The 12,926-nt window shown below is 38.1% G+C and overlaps 1 protein-coding gene across 1 annotated transcript in view; it reads left to right on the top strand.

Annotated features, from left to right (window-relative positions):
• Window positions 1-8,131: 8,131 nt before the first annotated feature.
• LOC139959952 (sushi domain-containing protein 2-like) overlaps window positions 8,132-12,926 on the top strand; it is a 111,708-nt gene continuing 106,913 nt past the window's right edge. Inside the window, exon 1 of the mRNA XM_071957904.1 lies at window positions 8,132-8,256. The gene's annotated coding sequence lies outside the window, so the exon portion shown is untranslated. The remainder of the gene's footprint in view (window positions 8,257-12,926) is intronic.

Genomic DNA, 12,926 nt, shown 5'->3' on the forward strand with positions numbered 1-12,926 from the left:
GCCTACTCCCAAATTCGTCAAAGAGTTGCGATCCTTCTTAGGATTCTGCTCATTCTATCGAAGGTTTGTTCAGAACTTTTCTAAGATTGCAGGGCCATTACATGCCTTAGTGGCCAAGACCATGCAGGCTCTTAAACAGAGTAAGAAATCTGAATTGGACTGGAATTTAGAGCATCAACAGGCATTTGAAGTACTCAAAGGAGCTTTGTGTACTCAACCCATTCTGGCGTATGCAGATTTTTCTCAACCGTTTGAAGTAGAAGTTGACGCCTCGTTTCAAGGTTTGGGCGCAATCCTGATGCAACGCCAGGAAGGAAAACGACGTGTTATCTCTTATGCCAGCCGTACCCTACGAGGAGCCGAGAAGAACATGCAGAAGTATTCTAGCATGAAGCTAGAACTTCTTGGACTGAAATGGGCAGTCACCGAAAAGTTCCGAGAATACTTGATTGGCAACAAGTTTGTGGTGTACACCGATAACAACCCTCTGGCCCACCTGAGGACAGCAAAGTTGGATGCTGTTGGACAGAGATGGGTAGGTGCCCTAGCAATGTTTGACATGGAGGTCAAATACAAACCTGGTAAGGCTAACATTGCTGCTGATGCTTTGTCGAGGCGACGCCACAACGATAATGATAGTTCTACCCTTGCTACTTCTAATTTTGTAGCAGTGGCAGGATTAACAAAGGTTCCCGACGACTTGATTGTAGCTTCATGGGCCAATACTGTAGATGACTTACCAGCTGATGATGGGACAACAGTTGAGACGTCCCCTATCCTGTTGCCTTCATATAGTGTTCAGCAATTGCAGGAATTCCAACACAAAGATCCAGGACTTTCAGAGCTGTGGACTTTGTGGAACAAAGGAGAGAAGCCACATCACCAAACAGTCATGCCAAGCTCTGAACTAAAGCTGTACCTGAGGGAGTGGGACAAGCTTAAAGAAAAGAATGGACTCCTGTACAGACAAAGTGCAGATGGCTGTCAACTGTTGCTACCAAAGGTATTGCGGAAAGAGGTTTTGTCTCTGTGTCACGATAACACAGGACATCAGGGAACTAAACGAACTCTGTCACTAGTTCGTAGTCGCTGCTATTGGCCACGTTTACAGCAAGATGTTGTAGAGCATTGCCAACTCTGTGACCGATGTACAAGAGCCAAAAACCCACCCAAAATAAGAGAACCCTTGAAGTTTATCCAGTCCTCAAGGCCAAACGAAATTCTGGCCATTGATTTCACGATCCTCGAGAAAGATGCCAGGGGAAAGGAAAATGTCCTTATAATGACAGATGTTTTCTCGAAGTTCACCAGGGCAATCCCTACAAAAGATCAGACTGCCAGAACAACCGCACGAGCATTGTTGGACAACTGGATATTGCTTTTTGGAGCTCCTGTGAGGTTACACTCCGACCAAGGGAGGAACTTTGAGTCTAACCTTATTCATGAGCTCTGCCACCTGTACAACATCAAGAAGACAAAGACCACACCATACCATCCGGAGGGAAATGGGCAAGCAGAACGATTTAACCGTACCCTCCATGACTTGCTGAAGGTTTTACCACCTAACAAGAAACGAAGATGGTCAGAACACCTTCCTGAGGTTCTACATGCTTACAACTGTACACCACATGCCTCTACCAGACTTCCACCATTCTATGTGATGTTTGGTCGAGATCCTATATTACCAGTGGATATACTTCTCAATAACACTGGTTCTGATGATCAGCAGCATAACACCGAAGATGAGGTAACACGGTGGGTAGCCTCACATTCAGATGTTTTAAAGATGGCTTTCCGTCAAGCAGGGGAGAGACTAGCCCTGGAGGCCTCTGCCAGAAAGGCCCGGTATGATAAATTTACCAAGGAGCATCCGCTGTCCCTAGGAACAAGGGTTTACCTTAAATCTCACCCTCCTGGGAGACACAAAATTGCAGATGAATGGGGACAAGTAATTTACACGGTTACCGCCAGACCAGGTGATGGAGCAACTTATAAGATCAAGCAAGCTGATGGTACTGGGATCTCCAAGACTGTACATCGGAGAGAAATCCGCCCATGCCCGATGATTACCCCAGCGAAGTCAACCAATCGACCAGCTAGGAGAAGACCTCACGTCTCCGCCCCATCTAGTAGTTCCGACAATGCCCCTTCTACTGGAAGTGAATCTGACGACGACCCCAACCACAGTGAACCGGCTGATGACGTTTGGAATGACTCTCTGACCTCCGACAGGCGACGAAGGAGTACTCGCAAGACCAGAGGAAAGCACTCCAACCTTCATCGAACTCCAAAGAGCGTCATCACCGTAAGATCAGGGTTTGATTAATATCAGAGGCATTCATAACTTACTTTTAATTTCCAAACTTTGAGGTGTGTTTTGTTTACAACAGTTCTTGAAAGATTAAATTTAACTACCTGTACCGGCACACCCAAACTCTCAAACAGTTCTTCCTTGTTAATAGTATAAGCCAATTGCTATACTAATTGTTTAATTTTTCCAAATAGTAATAAGTACCCATTGTACTTGTTAGTGTTAGTGCAGCTGTTACTAATTTATGGTACCAGTGACTGTGTGCTACCTCATTATATTTTATATCATTCATTCACTGATTGCCTTGATGTTAATTACCTCTGTTGCTACCTTGATCACCCATGTATTGTATACTGTGTATACCTGGGACTTACTCTTAATTTTCATTATTTTTACTTAACATTTCACTTTGTACAAATTTGTTCTTGCTTCCAACTACAGCGTTTATACCATGTTTGAGGACAAACAGTTCTTTAGCAGGGGAGTGTGAGGGAAGGTGGCGAAATCCATATTCATGAACTCTCCCCTTAGCAACTACTGTAGTTTGACCTGTGACCCAACAATTTGCCTGTATCTACGTGCGTAGCACAGTGGCTTGTATTGTTTTGGTGTACAGCATCCCTTCCGTTCTAGCTATCGTGAGCGTTGTTTCTGCACACACGCCGTCAAACTACTGAAGCAATATCACCTTATCAAGTAATCAACTATTTCTATATATCTATTTTAAAGTTTTATCTATCACATTCGGGATGTGAGAAGCTGTAAAGGTAAATATAAATATTCACTTTGATCACCCAATATCAATTTTAAGTTAAGAAGTGGTTCATTCACGTGAAATATAGCGAAATTGTGGTCCTCACGTGTGCTTGTTAGTCAAGTATTAGCAACGTTACTTTCCTTGTTGCATACTCACTGTGTAATAGTCCTGTAGGCTAATCGTAAACGATCGCTTACGAAGAGTGTACGTATTATGTCTAATTATACTTAAATGATTGTTTTCTAAATCACACTCAATTTATTTAGTACATGCTGCAAATGTTACGTTTATAATACCGTATTTACGCTATTTCTTGTAGCCTAGGTCTAAAGTATATACAGTGTGAGTCTGTTTGTAAATGCCTTACACTGTGTATGTGGTAATAACGTGCTAGGTCGTTGTGTAAGAGCGCCACCTATTAAGATGGCGGCCCCCATGTCTCGTTAGATTTATGTACATTATATATTATATTCAAGATGGCTGCGCCCATGTACCGTTAAGTGTATAGGTTCACCATATACATATTGTGCTGAATATTGTATCTTAAATAATGCAACGATGTCATAGTATGTCCTATATGAATATCTCGGAGGTTATTTAGCTGTATTTTTCAGTTAAGGTTAGCATGCCGTACCTCAAAGTAAATTAACTTGCAGTTTATGGTCATGAGTTTTAGTTTATGAATCGTTGTATCAGTCGAGGGTAAATCGAAATGGATAGGTACGATGTCATATTAAATTGTGTTAATTTGTTTTTAGAATGCAATTGTGGTTGTTTAGAGGCAGACGTGCCATAACTTAAATGTTACCTCCACTACTTGTTTAATCCTAAAGTGTTATTTTATGAATCGTTTAAGGTTTGATGCATGAGTTAAATACCTGTGTCATGGCCATTTATTATTCATGTTGTTTCATAGACCTATATATTATGCAAGGAGGTATTTTGTCGTATTAACCGTTGATTACTGAGGTTTCATTTATGGATTTATACTTATGATTTCTTTTCATATTTTTATTAACAGTTTCAGAGCTTTACACATCCGTCCGGTGGGTTGTACCACCGTCCTCTATTTATCCTCTTCCATATTTTACTGGCTCATACACCCAGTAAAGGCTAATTCAAACCCCTAATAAATTGGAGCAGAACTATCCGTCTGTTTTTGATTCTTCTTTAGTGAATGCTCTCGTACGGCATCACATATATATTTTCTTTTCCTCAAATATTCATGCAAAAGTAAATTTCTTCAATGATGAAGCAAGAAGTTGAAAAGACAAGATGTTAAGTAATATGTTAATTTGAAGAAAGATTTGTTGATGTCATAGTCTATGGGGTCTCCTTTATGGTATCAAATATCTAGTACTTTGGTACTTTACTAGACTATCAATTCGGAGTGCATACCTAGGGTCACCATGCTATCGAGTCACATTTTCTTGGTTTTCTTGAAGTGGATGTATATGATTCACAAGGTTTCAAAGCAGTTTTGAAACTATGCCTTCATTAAAGAGGAGCTTTGTAAATGAGTTTGTAATATTTTAAGGTTCTTTTTTAATGTACGAATTTTTTATGGAACGCCAAGGTGTTCTGTTCAGTTAAAAGATAACTAAGTCAAGTATTCTCTGATCTCTCCCCAATCACGGCATGATTTCACTTTTGATATAAATGTATTATTGATGTATGAAATGCATAAATGTATTTTGTAAGAGATACTGCATATTTTGCTGTGTCATGTAACTTTAAGATATCTTAATGATATTTTTTTTAGATTACATCATATGATGTCATCAATATTGAAGAGGTACACAAAATTTTTTTCATGGAGATAGTGTCAATGTATATACCATATGATCATTTTAATAATTCGTAACCAAGATGTTAACCTTTGAGATATATGCAGACCATTTATTGAAGTCAATGAATATTAATGAATGTGCTTACACTACCTTTTTGAGATAATGATAAGTTACAGCAGTATGATGTTAAAATTTTGGAGTATCCAACAATTTTAAAAGATTGAGGGGGATGTTATGAAATAGTAATACTGCCTCTTTGATGTTACCGAAAAACTCCATCGAGACACCTTACAGGCCCCTTATATATTTATCTAGGTCATGGATTCAGTTTTCACACGAGAAGTTTTAACTATCTTATTGAATCTTGTTACAGGGTCTTTTCCCAAAATAGATTCCATTATGTCTGTGGAACATTCGAGAAGGTTCTCTCACGTGGTATGGAAGTTTCCATAGAAAAGGGAGGGACGTCCAAACTCCCAACCAATCAGGGCAGATCAGTGCCAGCGCACTTATTTTTATATCGTTAAGTTAATACAGGATGGTCAGGTTATTGGCTGCCTTCTGATTGTGCGCAGTGGGATTTTATAGAAGTAAGGTATAAAAGGCTGCATGGTCCCGCAATTTATCACTCCGTCATCAGTTCGTCATTGCTTCGTCACCATTTCATCACTCCTTGTAATTGCGTAATTGACGGAGTCAAATCATTGTAATTTTGTTTTATTTGTAAGAGAATCGACGGAAGAAATTATACCGAATCATTAATCAAATTCTATCTCGTCAAATTGTTTTTCTGTGAACTCATTGTTTTCTCCCGTTCGAGACATCTCAGAAGCATAAATACGGCATCAAGATAACCCCAGTACCTTTCTATCGCGAGTCCCGATATAGTATTACTATCGGAGGAGCCGGGCTCGTCACAATATTACATTTCATTGTACGTGCAAACGTTTTATGATTTCTCATAAATAGGCTCATCCACAGAAGGTGATGCGGGTACATACGGCGCAGGTTACACCCAACGCTGCAGCTGTCATATGTGTGATCTGAAAAATAGAAAGAAGTGGTAAAAGAAACATTGGTTCTATATACCTGTCAGGATTAAATGACACATTATTGTGTATACTTACTCGTTTTTCTCGTTTTTTTTTACTTACTCGTTTTGCGATTGTATATTTGCGTACTATGCTACTTCTACAAGTAATATAAATGTTAATAAGTAAAGTCAAAGATAAATCAGTAACAACAAAACTACTTTTCAACATATATTGCCAAGAACGTCGTCAATGTAAACATCAACATCGGCAACACTAAAATGTCTCCATTTAAGGAAGATCGCAATCTCGGTGTGCTAAATGATAGTTGTCTTGCCACCTACATTGATTGATTTTACATGTTTCTTTAAGGATATATTTCCATTGTATATACTTGAGTAATTTTAATCATGTGTTTCTTGTGTTTTTGTTTAAAGATTTAATCTATTTTTGTAAAGCGCAATGATGCCTCTGCTTATCGCCCTATATAAGTGTTTGGTATTATTTATTATTGTCATTTATAACTTCTTAGTTCAGTCTTGGTGGCAGTGTTAGCAGGGATGGTGTCTCTCTCTACCAGATTTAAAGAAATTCACTGCCTCCATTCGAAATATCGTATTTACTTTAAAATCGTATACTGTTTGTCAATAAATGTGTTCACAATGCTGCATTAAGAACATTATTACTGTTTCTCGTCCGGCTACCCAGTTAAACGTTTGTACCACAGGTACGCATCAAATTTGGTACTAGAGCGTTGGCGTTTTGTGGATCGAAGCTTTGGATCTTACTTCCTATCCGTGTCCGTATTGACAACATGGATATATTCAAAGGTCACGTTAAGCTCATGTTCTTCTTTATTAGAGATTGATTTTATGATTAGATTAACTTGTTAGCTTTTGTTTTGTCGTGTTTGCTTCTCTCCACCACTCATCCTTTCGACAGCTTCTATCCTTACTACAGCTTCTATCTATCAAGCAATCTCAATATTTTCCAACTTATTTATGATCTCATCTCCAATTTCGGAGGGCGTTGTGGTCAAGTGGTTAAGGCAGTGGACTTGTGATCTAAGGATTACAGGTTCGAGCCCTGGCCAGATCATTACGTTGTGTCCTTGGGCAAGGGGCTTTATCTCCATTGCCTCTCTTCACCCAGGTGTATAAATGGGGACTTGCGAGGTAACTTGTAAATATAGTTGTTTGCGCCGGTTTGTGGCTGCACCCTATGGGAAATCCCCCGGGGTACACGTGGTTGTGGTGCACTGTGGTGCCCCAGGAGAGATTGATTGAATTGTGCACACTTTGGTGTTTAGGTGTGACAAGTTACCAATGACCAGGGTTAAGTTGTAAAGTCGTGTGAGAAGGCCTTGGCCCTGAACAAGACTGTAAACCTGAAAATTTATTAAATTAAATGTTAATTTATCATCATCGATTTGTTTCATTTACACAGATACTCATGTTTTGTTGAATTTTTTAAACTTTGTTGTTACTGGTTTTGTTTTATATGGGTTACAATTATGTGTAAAATTATGGGTCAAAATTATGATTGAAATACATATACAATACGGATAAAAATCAGTGTAGTCTACTGTTTGCTTTTTGGAAGTAAGAGTACTGTATTCTGTTAATGTTATTGTAGCTAACGTCAGTGTTTTAGTGGAGTTTATGTTGTTTGATGGCATTACACTGGCTACGTAAAAATACAGTAGGGTTCACTATTCTAAGCAGTTAGTGACATTAGTCATCACTTGTATCAATCAACATTTGGTTTACCGATGAAGCGTGGTGTGTATAGGGGGGGGGGGGTAGGACTTGTTCTCTATCCCCCTAAATGTTCCCGGGGCTTTTTGGCATTTTAGCATATTTCTCATGCACGGAAACGTTCGGGTCTCGAATGGAAGTGCGGTGGATATACAACATATGCCATCCGCAAATATCTTCCTACGGATGCGCGGTATATATTATATTGTAACAGATTAAGTGGTTACACCTTCTTAAAAGAGCCTCAGTCGGCCAATTCGATCGAATCGTTCAGGATATTTGAAAGGTTTCATCAAGATCCAAAACAACATGTTTGTCATTCGAATTCAAATTGAAAGCCGGTCACAAGTCGCCTTTCAAATGGTAACAGCACAAATAATTGTAATTGGTGTTTGCTAACCACCGACAGGTCTATTTCAAATCAATCAAATTCAATTTAAAGAATTAACGAAATGCATGACTGAGCTCTTTATTTATTGAACTACCTATGTACGTATATATATGTAATGTAAAAGGAACTGATCTTTCATAATGTCACTGAAACTTCCGTGCACCTCTGCCCTATAGTCGCATTTGAAAAAAGAAAGAAGGATCACGGAGAGTGCGAAAGGTAGGAGACTTAATAAAAAATATATTGAAATATATGTCTTAATGATTTTATTAGGATATATTTTTTACAAACTTATCTTCATTCTAATGATTGCAATGTGTACTTAAAGGAGCACCAGACTAATATTTCGTCTATGCCTTTATATAAATTTTATTGCCCTTTTGTAATACGTCCAACTGCTCACACCCACCCTCCCCTTTTCTTATGTAGCCCTCTTTCACAGACGTATTTGCATGTTTTTCATAGTAGATTACATAGTCGATTACATAGTCGATTAGTAGACAGTATATTAGTAGCCAGTAGATTAGTAGATGGTAGATTACATAGTAGATTGCATAGTAGATTACATGCGGCATGTAGCTTTTAAAGCCGCGTGAGTGAATTCATGGGAATAGGCTCTCATGGTGGACGCAGTACTTACATGCCTCTATATGCCCTTTTTAATCCACATACTGGTGTAGGTAACCCTCAATTCATCCAGTGCATATAGTTTTTCTCATTATTTTGGCTATTTTCACGCAATCTTTCATCTAACTGTGCATAAAATATGACCTTAGACATGTTCTTAGTGTTGATACGTTATAGTCCAAGAGAGAGAGAGACAGATAGGTAGAGAGAGACACTTAAAAAAAAATGGTTATTATACTGTTTGATAATGAATGGTCCTTTGAAAGCCAAGTTTTGTTGTCGACAGTGCATGCCTAAAATGTTTAACCTCAGTATGCATTCAATGTCGATGTTCTCAGCAACTCTTTTTTTGTTTTTGTTTTTTGTTGGTGTACTCATAATCACACAATCACAACGATGTACTTTTTTGTCATGAGTTTGTTTACGTCACAGTGTCGAACGAATGAATACAAACAGGTCCTTTGTTTCAGTATAAAACGAAACCAAACATTACTCGGATGTATTCGCGACAATATGTTTTGAATCCTTTATTTTCATAACCGTACATTCGGCTATATGTGTGGGCAGGGAGGTTCTGTCGTTTGTCACAATGGTGTACGTTTACCACTAGCATTGATTTGGCCACAACCAGTGTGTTTGTCACAAGCCGTGTGTTTGCCACAAGCCGTGTGTTTGCCACAAGCCGTGTGTTTTCCACAAACCGTGTGTTTGCCACAAGCAGTGTGTTTGCCACAAACCGTGTGTTTGCCACAAGCCGTGTGTTTGCCACAAGCCGTGTGTTTGCCACAAGCCGTGTGTATTCCACAAGACGTGTGTTTGCCACAAGCCATGTGTTTGCCACAAACCGTGTGTTTGACAAACTCCGTGTGTTTTCCATAAGCCGTGTGTTTGCCACAAGCCGTGTGTTTGCCACAAGTCGTGTGTTTGCCACAAGCCGTGTGTTTGCCAAAAACTGTGTGTTTGCCACAAGCAGTGCGTTTGCCACAAGCCGTGCGTGCGCCATAAGTATTGCGTTTGACATGAGCATTCCAGTTTGCCCCAAAAGCACTGAATTTGTTTGCCTCAGGCATTGATTTTTCTACAAACTATGGGTGTGCCACAACTAGTGAATTGTCAACCGATTCACACAGAGATTGCAGTAACCTTACTGTATATTTTGAAGTGTTGCACCAAAGTTATAACTGAATCCTGCTGATTATTCTGATACATCGGTAGCATGTGCTTTTACGGTTACAGTAAAAACTGAGGATATTTGTAATACTAACATATCCAGTTTCATGCATTTTGGGGATTACACATACTCGTAATAAATTATATTATATTTCCAGTTCCACTTTGAATATGATTTAACCATAGTTAACGAATTGGAACCCAGCAAAGGAAACCACAATAATGTTAAGCCCCAAACGTTTTGAGGAATATTATTATATCCATGTATGGCTTATACTCCCCTCCCGGTCCATCCTCCTCAACCGAAGTCCCACCCAAAGTAAACTAAGCGTCATGCAAGTTAAGGGCTTGTTCTAGAATAAAGGTTAAATTCCAAACGACCTTTGTATGCACTTTTAACCGTCAAACTCGATTTTATTAAAGAAGTTTATGACATGGTTCGGGCTACTCCCTACCAAATAAAGGCCTTAATCAAACAAAACCAACAGGATATGATGGTTACTCTGTTTTTCGTCGGAGACAATACTGAACAGTTAACGAGGGAGTAGGAAAATATTGTAGACAATAAAGCACTTTTCAGTCGTCAGCACTTTTCAGTCGTCAGCATGTTTTGTTCAGAATCAGCGATTTGGCTCACTCTGTTTTTAACAATGCCAATTGCAGCTTCTACTTGCGTCACACAAACGCTGGATAAAAGCGTGCCTGGATGAAAAGGTATAGTGTAAGGTATTTAACTTCCTTGTGAATATAATTCATAATGATCTAAAATGACAAGAACAATGGTGACTAACTTTTCAAAAGCTATCCGATCACACCTGCGCTCATGCAAGTAAAAAGAACACCGTTTTCTGGTGATGCCATGCGTAAAGTATTGTAAAGATAATGTCGAATAAAGGTTAAACCCTACTCATTTGACCGAAAGGTGCTTAAAAGGTTATTCCCCATGTTGGTTTTATTGGGGAACCTTTTAAGCATTTTCCTTATTTCCTTTAATCGTTTATATTTTTATATCTTTTCCCGTAAAACACAATTCACGGAACAAAGTGAACTCTTAACCTATTATTGATTTATCGTTACGAAATTACGGTAGAAATTAGAATAGATTGCTAAGTCAAAGCTTCGACTTACGTCTTTTTTACGATCTGAACTGTTCTGAACTTTTTTTGAACTGTTCATATCGAAATGTTTACTTTTGATCTCGACATTTACAAGGCAGCCGAGTCCTATACTGAAACCTACTTCGTCCTCACATGTGTTCCCCCTTCGCGCCAGTAGTTACCTTGAGCGAGAGAGATTTAAGTTTGATGCTGGCTGTATATAACGCTTAATGAAGTTTATACTGGAAGCTTATCTTGAACAGTTTAATATGTAAACATGCACATGTAAGAACAAAATTCATGCAATTACACTTGAAAGTATTTCACATATCACATGAGCTTGTCAGACAACAGAGAACGTTAATTAAAGCATAACTGAATGCACATAATTGAAATATTGATTTGTTTGAAGACCTTATAGTGTTATCGATCCATCCTGTATTTCTTTAGAACTCTACCTCTATATCGAGAAATCACCATGTATACATCTGTGGATGATCCAGCAAAAGGGCTGGATCCCTTACACTAACATACAGACCATGATTAAGACTGTGCCAATCTTACAAAGACACTAAATTGGAGTGTTGGAGAACATAAGGTTTGCATGGCATCAACCTTTTTACAATGCATCACAATTTGCATTGTACACACTCTAACACACGCACACACCAGCTCACATAGATACAAAGCATTTATCCACAGCATATAAATACAAAGCATTTATCCACAATGAGTTATTTATTTGAACACTGCTCCCTGGATAGGAATAATATTGGCCGGCCAGAGCCTCTATGACAAGAAAGAACTTCTAACAATTTTTAGTATCGTTAAATTTGAGGTCAATATGGATGACCTTTTAGCCTAGAATGTTATCCATCGGCATGGCATACGCGTTCTTTAAGTCGTAACAGAGTAAGCATATATACTATTTACCCCTAAAACAATTGCTTTATAATTGATGTTTGAATAGCTTTATGTCATTTTTTCTTTAATACTCAAGGAAACTGATATTCTTCAAAATAATGAATAATGAAATTAATGAAGAATATTTAACTGACACAGACAAAGACTACAACCAACGTAGAAATCAGTATATCTAGTTTCATGGAAGAACATTTCAGCCGCGAAGATATTATCGTGGCACTAGCTTTGTTGTACAAAATCCAAGTCGTAATCATTCCTATACGACTTCTTCATCCAAGCTACGACACAATTAGTAACAGAGTAATGATACAAGTAGCTTGCTTGTTGCTCAGGAGGACTAACTGAATTATGGACTTTGCAAACTACTTTGCTCTACAGGAAACGATTTCACATCCTTTTACATCAAATACTTATAATGTACATCGTAATATTTACCGTAACACTTTAGGAACCTATAGCTTTCGTAACCGTTTAATTAAAACATGGAATTCCCTTTCAGATACTATAAAGACAAATAGGTCGTTGAGTTTATTTAAGAAGTAGTTAAGAAAATTCATCATCACAACATACTAATACGATCTTTATGCTATATTTATATATATATTAAGTAATTACATGTATAGCTAAATTCTTTATGAACTACTGTAGGACAATGTTACCCTGTTTAATTATTACTCCTTAAAGTATCTGTATCATTCTGCTCATTTAACTTGTATTATATTTTTCTTCTTTACCAGGGAGTCTTCTACTATGTTAAGCCAATTTAGAAGACTTCCTTTCACATTGTAATTTTCTTGTGAAAAATCAAATTAATAAATAAACAAACAAATAAACAAACAAACATCCAAGCTGAAAACTGTCCGATAGAAACTATTTTCTTTAATTTAAAAGAAAAAAAAATAGTATTAGAGTCAACGTCGCAACAGTAACTTTGTACACTGAAAGCTGGCATTGAAAAGCCATGAACACTTTCTCCTTTTATTTTAAGAGTATATGTAACGTTGTAAAATCCGCGCTGTTAGTCGATCCGGTCTCCACGTAAACGTCGAATTATAAGCATTGGTATACCAA

The sequence above is a fragment of the Apostichopus japonicus genome, chromosome 19 (genome assembly GCF_037975245.1).
Source record: "Apostichopus japonicus isolate 1M-3 chromosome 19, ASM3797524v1, whole genome shotgun sequence".
Taxonomy (NCBI): Eukaryota; Metazoa; Echinodermata; class Holothuroidea; order Aspidochirotida; family Stichopodidae; genus Apostichopus; species Apostichopus japonicus.